Source organism: Colobus angolensis, unplaced genomic scaffold (assembly GCF_000951035.1).
Source record: "Colobus angolensis palliatus isolate OR3802 unplaced genomic scaffold, Cang.pa_1.0 Scaffold52, whole genome shotgun sequence".
NCBI classification, from domain to species: domain Eukaryota; kingdom Metazoa; phylum Chordata; class Mammalia; order Primates; family Cercopithecidae; genus Colobus; species Colobus angolensis.
Genome location: NW_012118710.1, coordinates 8997996 through 9007217, shown reverse-complemented (window position 1 = coordinate 9007217; position 9222 = coordinate 8997996). Strand labels below are relative to the sequence as shown.

Below are 9222 nucleotides of genomic sequence, written 5' to 3'. Positions count from 1 at the left end.
GCGCCCGGCCAGCAAGAGTGCAGTTTTTCTTGTAGCTGTAGGAATTTGGAAATTCTCTATGCCAGCCAGAGCCTGAACCCTCAACTCCTAGGTACCTTTCATTTCCTTAACCTTAGGGTTCTTCTTAGTTGATAAAGGGGCATCTACTTTGGGGTCTCAGATGATAAAACTGAGAGACCAGAAGAGGATATCAAGGAGAGAAAGAGTTCAAGGACTAAATCTTTAAGGTCTGAAGCCAGAAAAAAAGAATAAAAATTAACAAAAATATTAATAAAGTATGGTTACAATTTGGAGAAAAATCAGAACAACATAGGGTCCTAGAGGAAAAGTAAAAAATAAAATAGAGTAAAATCATGTATCTAAGAGAAAGTAAAGAATGACTGTTAGAAGCTGCTGGTAGGTCAAGTAAGATGAGAATAATGGACCCAGAATTTCACAATATGACATCTCTAGCGACCTTGATAAGAGCAGTTTCAGTGGAGTTTTGGTGGCAAAAGCCTACATGAAATGAGTTTTGGGAAGGTTGGATGAGATAAATGAAAGATACTGAACAGAGATAACTCTTTCAAAGAGTTTTAATGTAATGGGGAGGAGAGAAATGGGGCAGCATCTGGAGGGGGAAGAGGAACTAAGGAGAGGTTTATTATCATTATTATCATCTCTTAAGTTGGAGAAGTAATAACATGCTTTATGCTGACAGGAAAAACCAGTAGAGATGAAAAGTGGGAGACGTAAGAGAGATGCAGTTTAAATGTCATTGTGTAGAAGGGGAGAATGGGATCTTGTGCAAATATGGAGGAGGTGGTTCATAAATAGTTAGAGAAGGGAAGTCCAAGTGTATCTGTACTGACTCTTTTGGCCTTCTTTGGCCAAAGATGGCTCAAATTTTTTTTTGTTCTTGGTGATATATATGTATATTCTCTGTAACAAGTGTGTGTGTGTGTGTGTGTGTGTGTGTGTGTGTGTAAATAGTAGCTGTGAGGTAAGCATGCTTATATATTTGACACATATATGTATATATATGTGTATTACAAATGTATATTATACAATACAAAGATTGCTATTTTGGGATATATACACACATGTATGCACACATACATACATATTTAGTGATATACATATATAAGTATATATACATATACATGCATATATAGTCTTATTCTTTGTAAAGTAGAAAACAATAATAAATGAATTCTTCTTCTGAGAGATTTCCAAACTCCATAGCACTATAAAGCCAACTAAAAATTTCCGACTTTTCAAAGGCATATTGTTAAAGCTCAATTAGTCTTTTTTAAAAAAAAATTCCTTCTGGTATCAAATTAACATGAAAGAGCAGTTAAGTGTATTTAGGACACTTTATTTAAAGTGTTTTCCAATCAGGAAACAATAAATATTTTTTTAAAGAGTGAATCTTTGAAGTGAGTCAGCCGCTGCTTCTCCCTCCCATAATTAAAGTGGGGGAGAATTATATGGAAAGAGTCCAGGACACTCTTCTTCGGTCCAGACAAAGCTGTGGTGATTAGGAGAATGAATTGCAAATGAGGAAGACAATAGGGAAGAAGGTTCTTTTATGAAGGGAGAGAGGATGGGTGTTGCAGAAAGGACGTTTAATAATGACAATGCAGGCTCAGAAAGCACTTGAGGATGTGAATAATTCAGCAGCCATTAGAGAAAAGGAAACCTTGGGAGAATGTCATTCTGTGGACACCAAATTATACAGTATGGGTGCAACATCTGTGCCCTCCCAGATGGGCCCTGCTGCTGATAGGTAGACAACAGTAAATACAACCAGTTTATCGAGTACTCTCAATTAAGAAAGATAAAAACATGAAATGGCTTTATTTCTCTATGGTTATAGCTCCTATCCATGCTATGCCAAATCTCCCTTCCCCATTCAGAGCATATCCCTTTATTCATTTTGGGAAGATTCCATAATTTTACAGATATTTTCAGTTATTAAAAGACCAGTTTAAAATTTAATCTCATATATCATCCCAAGCTTTCCTTGCTATCATATGTCAGGCTTATAGCCAGGGAGATGGGAGGTGTGGGGGCAGGCTGTTCCAACACTATATCAAGATGGGGGCTTCTGGTGGTGCAGGATCATGTACCACCAGCAAGTCCCATGATTATGGGCATACCTCATTACCTCCTTCACAGTGAAGTGGCCCCTTTGGTTAAACACTACATTGGTGTGGGATTCTATGCCTGTAAATCAGGCTATTGGTCCTTGGATGATGGTGCTGGCTGAGGCAAATTCATACCCAGAGTAAGTATCTATTTTCATGGGAATATATCATTGACTCTTCTGGGCTGAAAGGCACCCATTGTAGCCAACTTGCCACCGTGTGGCCAGTTGGTCTCCTCAAGGAATAGTGCCAGTCTCAGCCTTGGTCTCTGTTGCTTGTAGGTTGGACATTCAGAGGTGACAATGGCCAGATCAACCTTGGTAAGTGGGAAACTACGGTGTTTGTTCCATGCAAAGTTCTGTCTCTGCCACTTTGTTTGTTTGCCTCTTTTTTCAGTACTTGAGGGTGGCGGCTGACAAAGTCTGACTGATATCAACAGACTGATTCATTTCATCTGGTTGGAAATTTACTGCCTTTCCTGTGGTAGCTGCCTTCTGATGGGTCTTAATGGGAAATGCGTGTCATCGCACTTAATACTTGTGCCTATATTACCTTCTGCGTGCTTCTATCAGAAATCTTTGTTCCCCAAGTCTTTTACCTTCTTGGCCTTGACGTGAGTTTCTATATAAATACATATATAGATATGTATATGCACACACATATGTATGTGTGTGTGTGTGTATATATGTATGTGTATAAATATGTATGTGGGGTGTGTGTGTGTATATATATATCCCTCAGGTCTTTTCTTTTTTCATGCAAAATAGTTGATCAGTGCACTACCCAGTGCACCCTTTGGGAAGATATTCTGTCCACTGACTTCCAATGCTACCTTTGAGTGAGACAGTAATGCAGCTGTTATCCATTTTTGGCTTCTACCTTCCTATCAAGTCTTTCCATCCATAATCCAGACTTGGGCTTTTTCTTCCTTCCTTAGGTCATCTTAGAGGACTTCCCGTGGCTGTCTATGTAAATTGAGAGAGAGATGGTAGTGTAACCATGAAGGATAACATGGTGCTCCCTGCTCATACAGCTTGCCCGTGTCCTGTGTTCCCAATAAAACTCTCTTTGAACTGCCTTTGGACCAGCTTGACTTCATTACGTAGTGGGTGAGACAGGACCCAGCTTATGATGGGGAGCTCTGCATGTCCATTTCCTGGGTGTTTCATGATTAAGTATTCCATCTCTACAAGAGCCGAGGAGCATGTCAAGAGCTTTTCTTGTTTCATGTGTTTCCCCAACACATGATTTTTCACAGCAGAAGTCAAAGCTTTGTACCAGAAACCCAGATTCTGCTTTGTAATTCTCCCCCTGGGCTTGCCATAAACACATCTTTTTCCATCCCTGGCACCTCACACACCAGAGGGTTCGTGAGAACCTATTCTCTACGTGGCAGGGCTATTTATACTGCAACCCGAACCTGATGATGAAAACTTTCCTCCTTCAGGCTCCATTTACATTCAGCAGTTTCCATGACTCCCAATGTTTGATCTGGAACAGTATTGTTAGGTGTGCAGCGTGTTGCCTCCAAAACTCAACAGAGGCCTAGCAGGTGTGTGCTTCACTCTGTAATGGTAGACATAGAAATAGAGATAGAAAAGCTGCAGTGATTAGTCTTTTCTTTTTGCGCTTTTAACATACCACCTTATTGAGGTATGTTTGACATATAAGAAATTATACGTATGTAATTTATACAATTTGAGTTTGGAGATAAGCATATATCCATGTAACCATCACCACAATGTGTGTCATAAACCTATTCATCACCTCTAAAAGCTCCCTTGGCCTTCTTATTTATTACAATTATTATTGCTTTGTGATAATAATACTTAACGTAAGATCTACGCTTCTGGTATATTTTAAAGTATATAATACAGTATGATTTACTATAGGCATTATGCTATACATTAGATCTCTACCTTACTCATCTTGTATAAACGACACTTTGTATTCTTTGACTAATACCTCCCTGATTCCCCAGCCTCTGGCAACCACCATTTTACTCTCTGCTTCCACGAGGTTGGCTATGTTAGATTCATCATATAAGTGGTATCATGTATTTGTCTTTCTCTGTCTGACTTATTTCGCTAAGCATAATGTTCTCCAGGTTCATCTGTGTTGTTGCAAATGGCAAAATTTCCTTTTTACTTGAAAGCTGAATAATATTCCATTGTATGTACTTACCAAATTTTCTTTATCCATTCATCCATTAATGGGCACTCAGGTTGAGTCCACATCTTGGCTATTGTTATTTGTGTCTCTTTTTTAGATAAACGTCTATCCAATTCCTTTGCCAATTTTAAAAACTAGGCTATTTTATTTTATTTTTATTTCTGCAGTTGAGTTGCAGGGGAGTTCCTTATATATTTTGTCTTTTAATCTTTTATCAGATGTAAAAGGTTTGCAAATATTTTCTCCCATTCTGTAGGTTGGTTTTTCATTTTGCTGATTGTTTTCCTTGCTGTGCAGAAGCTGTTTAGTTTGATGTAGCCTTACTTGTCTCTTTTTACTTTTGTTGCCTTTGACTTTCAAGAAATTGTTGCTAAAGCCAATGTTGAGAAGCTTTCCCCCCTCTGTTTTCTTCTAGGGGGTTTATGGTTTCAGGTCTTAGGATTAAGTTTCTAATTCATTTTGAGTTGACTTTTGTGTATGATGGAAGATAAGGTCAAATTTTGTTCCCTTGCATGTACTCTGTGTTTTTCCTTAGAGTGGTTATCTCAGCATTCTCCTGACCACTGGACGCCTAAACACTTTATTGCAGTGAAAGGTCAATGAGACCTCAGGATGTAGTTGTCTTAACATAGCTTTTAGCATACTAGCTACCTCTTGCTCAGTTTGCTCGGTAAGCATAATGTCATCAATATAATGTATCAATAAATGTGATATTATGTGTGATATTCAGGCAGTACAGGTGCATTTGGAACAGACCATGAGGCAAGTGGAAGAGTTAGCATAGCCCTGGGCCAAAAGTGTTGATGTATATTATTATCTATTCCATGTCAATTCCATGTGAACTGTTTTGAATCCTCTTTTCTAGTTGCAATAGAAAGAATGCATACACCAAATCCATGGTTATGTATCATTTATTTGATTCCATAATAGTCTGCTCCAGCAACAACATAACCTTTTGTGTGGTGGCAATGTTGGGGCTGATGATTGAGTTCATGTGGTATACTGTCATTTCATTCCCCAGCAATCATCCAGCTTTTGCAAGGATGAACTGGAATTAAATGAAGATATAAGGATTACCATTTCTGCATTATTTAGATGCTTAAGAGTATAACTAATCTCTGACATTTCCCCCAGGATGCAATATTGTTTTTAATTCATGTCTAAGGCAGGATGGAGGGAGACAGTTGCAGAGACTTCTATGTGGTCTTCCACTTTCTATAGCTCTTACTTCAAAGGCCAAGATCTCAATGTGAGGGTAACTCTAGCCCAACTAAATGGCTATAGGTCCATTTGAAGAAGGATTAGGGGAATCATTAGGGTATATACTTGCCCTGGTGTTGCCAGGGTATGGGCAATCAGTTCTAGTTCTGACAACTGGCTTAGGGATGGTATCTGGGCAAGAGATGGTGACTTTTTACTGCACTCACTTCCTCAGACTCCTCCTGTTCACTCATTCTTGCTTTCTTTTGATTGTCAAGCAGTGACTTTGTTGGCTGCCTGACCCTCCCCTGACCCTTTTTGCCACTAGGATGCTTTATTAAACATCTGCAAAACACTCTGAAATCAAGACTCTTGGCTACTGCCCTGACTTTGTATGCTGTTATAATAATTGCAAACTCCTGGCTTCTGCCACCTAAACTCTATTGCTTCAGAAGCACTATTCCATAATGGCCTCTCCCACCTACCACCATCTCTGGCCTGCAGAGGGGAGGGAGCCTTGTGCCTTCTTCCCAATGTGTTCCTGATAGTTTTGGTAAATGGTATGTTCTCTGAGATTTCCAAGGAACGCAATCATAATTTTGAACTGTATATAATAAACTCTTAACTCTTTTAAACTATAATCCTTTTTTAAGATAGATTGTTTAATTCTGGCTATATTATGCTGAGATTTAACTCTAGTTAATAGCCAGGAGAGGAAGTGGAAGCATCTCGAGAGATGGCCTTGTTAACTGCAGGACAGAGCCTCTGCAGCATCTCCCAGTACAGGGCCACAGGGAAGTGGTAGTTTTACTTTTAATTTTTAAAAACTCAAATTTTAGTATTATAAAATATATATAACATATCATAAAACATACCATTTTAACATTTTTAAGTGTACAATTCAGCAGCATTAAGTATATTCACCATGTTGTACTATCACTAGTATTTCCAAAACTTTTCCATCACCCCATATAGAAACTGTGTACCCATTAAGCTATCCTTCTCCAGTCCCTCATCCCCAAGCTTTTGGCAAGTTTTCTTTTCTTTTTTTTTTTTTTGTTTTGATGGAGTCTCGCTCTATCACCCAGGCTGGAGTGCAGTGGCACAATCTAGGCTAACTGCAATCTCCACCTCCCAGCTTAAAGTGATTCCCCTGTCTCAGCCTCCTGAGTGGCTGGGATTACAGGTGCCCACCAGGCCTCACGAATTTTTGTGTTTTTAGTAAAGAAGGGATTTCGCCATGTTGGCCAGGCTGGTCTCTAACTCCTGACCTCAAGTGATCTACCTGCCTTGTCCTCCCAAAGTGCTGGGATTATAGGCGTGAACCACCACGCTTGGCCAGCTCTTGGCAAATTCTAATGTACTTTATGTCTCTATTAATTTGATTATTCTGCATATATAAGCAGAATCACAAAGTGTCCTTTCATGTCTGGCTTATTTCATTTAGCATAATGTTTAAAAGTTTCATCCATGTTGTAGCACAGGTCAGGACTCCATTTTTTAAATGGCTGGATAACCTATTGTATGCGTATACCTTATTTTATTTATCCCTTCATCAGTTGATGGATTTTGGGGGTGTTTTCACCTTTTGTTTATTGTGAATAATGCTCTAATGAACACTGAAGTACAATTATCTGTTCGAGTCTGTTTTCATTTTTTGGGGGTATATATCTAGGAATGGAATTGCTGACTTTTATGGTAATTCTTTTTAACTTTTTGAGGAACTGCCAAATCAGTGCTAGTTAGTTTTTCCTTTCTTTCTTTTTTTTTTTAGTTGGAGTCTCGCTCTGTCACCAGGCTGGAGTGCAGTGGTGCGATCTCAGCTCACTGCAATCTCCGCCTCCCGGGTTCAAGCAAATCCCCTGCCTCAGCCTCCCGAGTAGCTGGGACTACAAGCACACACCACCACACCTGGCTAATTTTTTGTATTTTTTTAGTAGAGACGGGGTTTCACCATGTTGGCCAGAATGGTCTCGATCTCTTGACCTCGTGATCTGCCTGCCTCGGCCTCCCAAAGTGCTGGGATTACAGGCCTGAGCCACTGTGCCCGGCGGCTAGTTCTTAAGAGGGAGGTATGAGACATATGTATAGACTATTGAAAGGAAAATATCTTGGGCCCCCAAAATCACTAAACTAAAAGGAAAATTCAAGCTGGAAACTGCTCAGAGCAAACCTGCCTCCCATTCTATTCAAAGTCATCCCTCTGCTCACTAAGATAAATGAATATTCTGATTGGCTCCTTTGGAAAAGCTAATTAGAAACTCAAAAGAATGAAACTATTTGTCTGTCACCTACCTGTGACCTGGAAGACCCCTCCCTGCTTCAAGTTCTCCCTGCCTTTCTGGACAAAACCAGTGTACTTCTTACTATATTGATTAATGTCTCATGTCTCCCTAAAGTGTATAAAACCAAATTATGCCCTCACCGCCTTGGGCACAGGTCGTCAGGACTTCCTGAGGCTGTGTCATGGGCTTGTGTCCTCAGCCGTGGCAAAATAAACCTTCTAAATTAAATGAGACCTCTCTCAGATTTTCTGGGTTTACAACTATGAATGTTCAGGAGAGTTTGGAAGCCAGTATCTTCAAGGTCATCCACTTACCTGTGTTAAGGGGACATCTCCAGAGGGACAGAAGCACTGGGATACATATGAAAGGAAACTGACTAGGGGAAATTGGCTCACACAATCACATAGGTGAAGTTCCTGATGGGCCACCTGCAAGCTGGAGACCTAGAGAGGTGGGCGGCATGGTTCAAAGTCCAAAAGCCTGAGAACCAGGGAAGCTGATGCTGCAGCCCTTAGTCTGAGGCCGAAGGCCTGAAAGGCTCTGGGAGTCCTCTGGTGCCAAAAGGCCAACAAAATTGGAGTGTGATATCCAAAAGCAGGAGGAGAAAAAGGCATCCTGCTCTGAGACAAAGAGAAAGCAAGAGGGAGCTGAATATCTCCTGTCTTCCACCTGCTTTGTCCTAGTGGAGCCCCCAGCCCATGGGATGCTGCCCCCTACTTTGAGGGCAGGACTTTCTCCCTCAGTTCACTGACTCACTCACTAATCTCATCTGGAAACAACCTTAAACACACACCCAGAAACAGCCATTCCCCCTTCCAGTCACATCAACCCCTAACATTAACCATCACGCTTTCCCATGTGTCAGGATGCCACATTCCCCAACTAGGGCTCTATCCTTCGAATAACAACCTGGCCTTTCGTGAACTTTCAATTATATTTGAAAATCAGGCTATCATGTTTACTTTTCCACTTGACTCCCAGGAAACCCTGTCATTCTTGCTATGCCAAATACAGCTACTGGGCATAGAGCTGCTATACATTTTTTCCTTCTCTGTGTCCTAATATGTGAAGCTTCGCATGTCTATCTAGGTATAGAGCAGAATAAAAAGTTATCTGTTTAAATTAGATAAGCAAATGAAGATTGAATACCATTTGCTTCTACTCACAATCATTGCTAGTCTTTACTAGGGCACTTAACTCTGAAGATTAGAGAGAACACACTCTTTCCTGTCCCCTCAGGAAGGTGCCTGGCTCCCATCATTAAAGAATCTCAGTATAATGTGGGATGCTTATTGCCTCTTTGTCCTCATCTCTGGTCTCTAGTCACCAATTCTAGGAGAACAGAAATGCCAGTTTCCTCTAACAGTGAATTGGCAGGAGGGCTTAAGGATTCTGTGTTCTATGCTGCAAGTATACAGAAGTCTGCTCAGGTTGGT

At 40.4% G+C, this 9222-nt stretch overlaps 1 long non-coding RNA gene across 1 annotated transcript in view; it reads left to right on the top strand.

The window, feature by feature from the left end:
* The window catches only part of LOC105525185, a 34047-nt gene extending 26049 nt beyond the window's left edge, over positions 1-7998 (top strand). Inside the window, exons 2-3 of the long non-coding RNA XR_001003869.1 lie at positions 2411-2449; positions 7276-7998. This is a non-coding gene — a long non-coding RNA (uncharacterized LOC105525185). The remainder of the gene's footprint in view (positions 1-2410; positions 2450-7275) is intronic.
* Positions 7999-9222: the final 1224 nt, after the last annotated feature.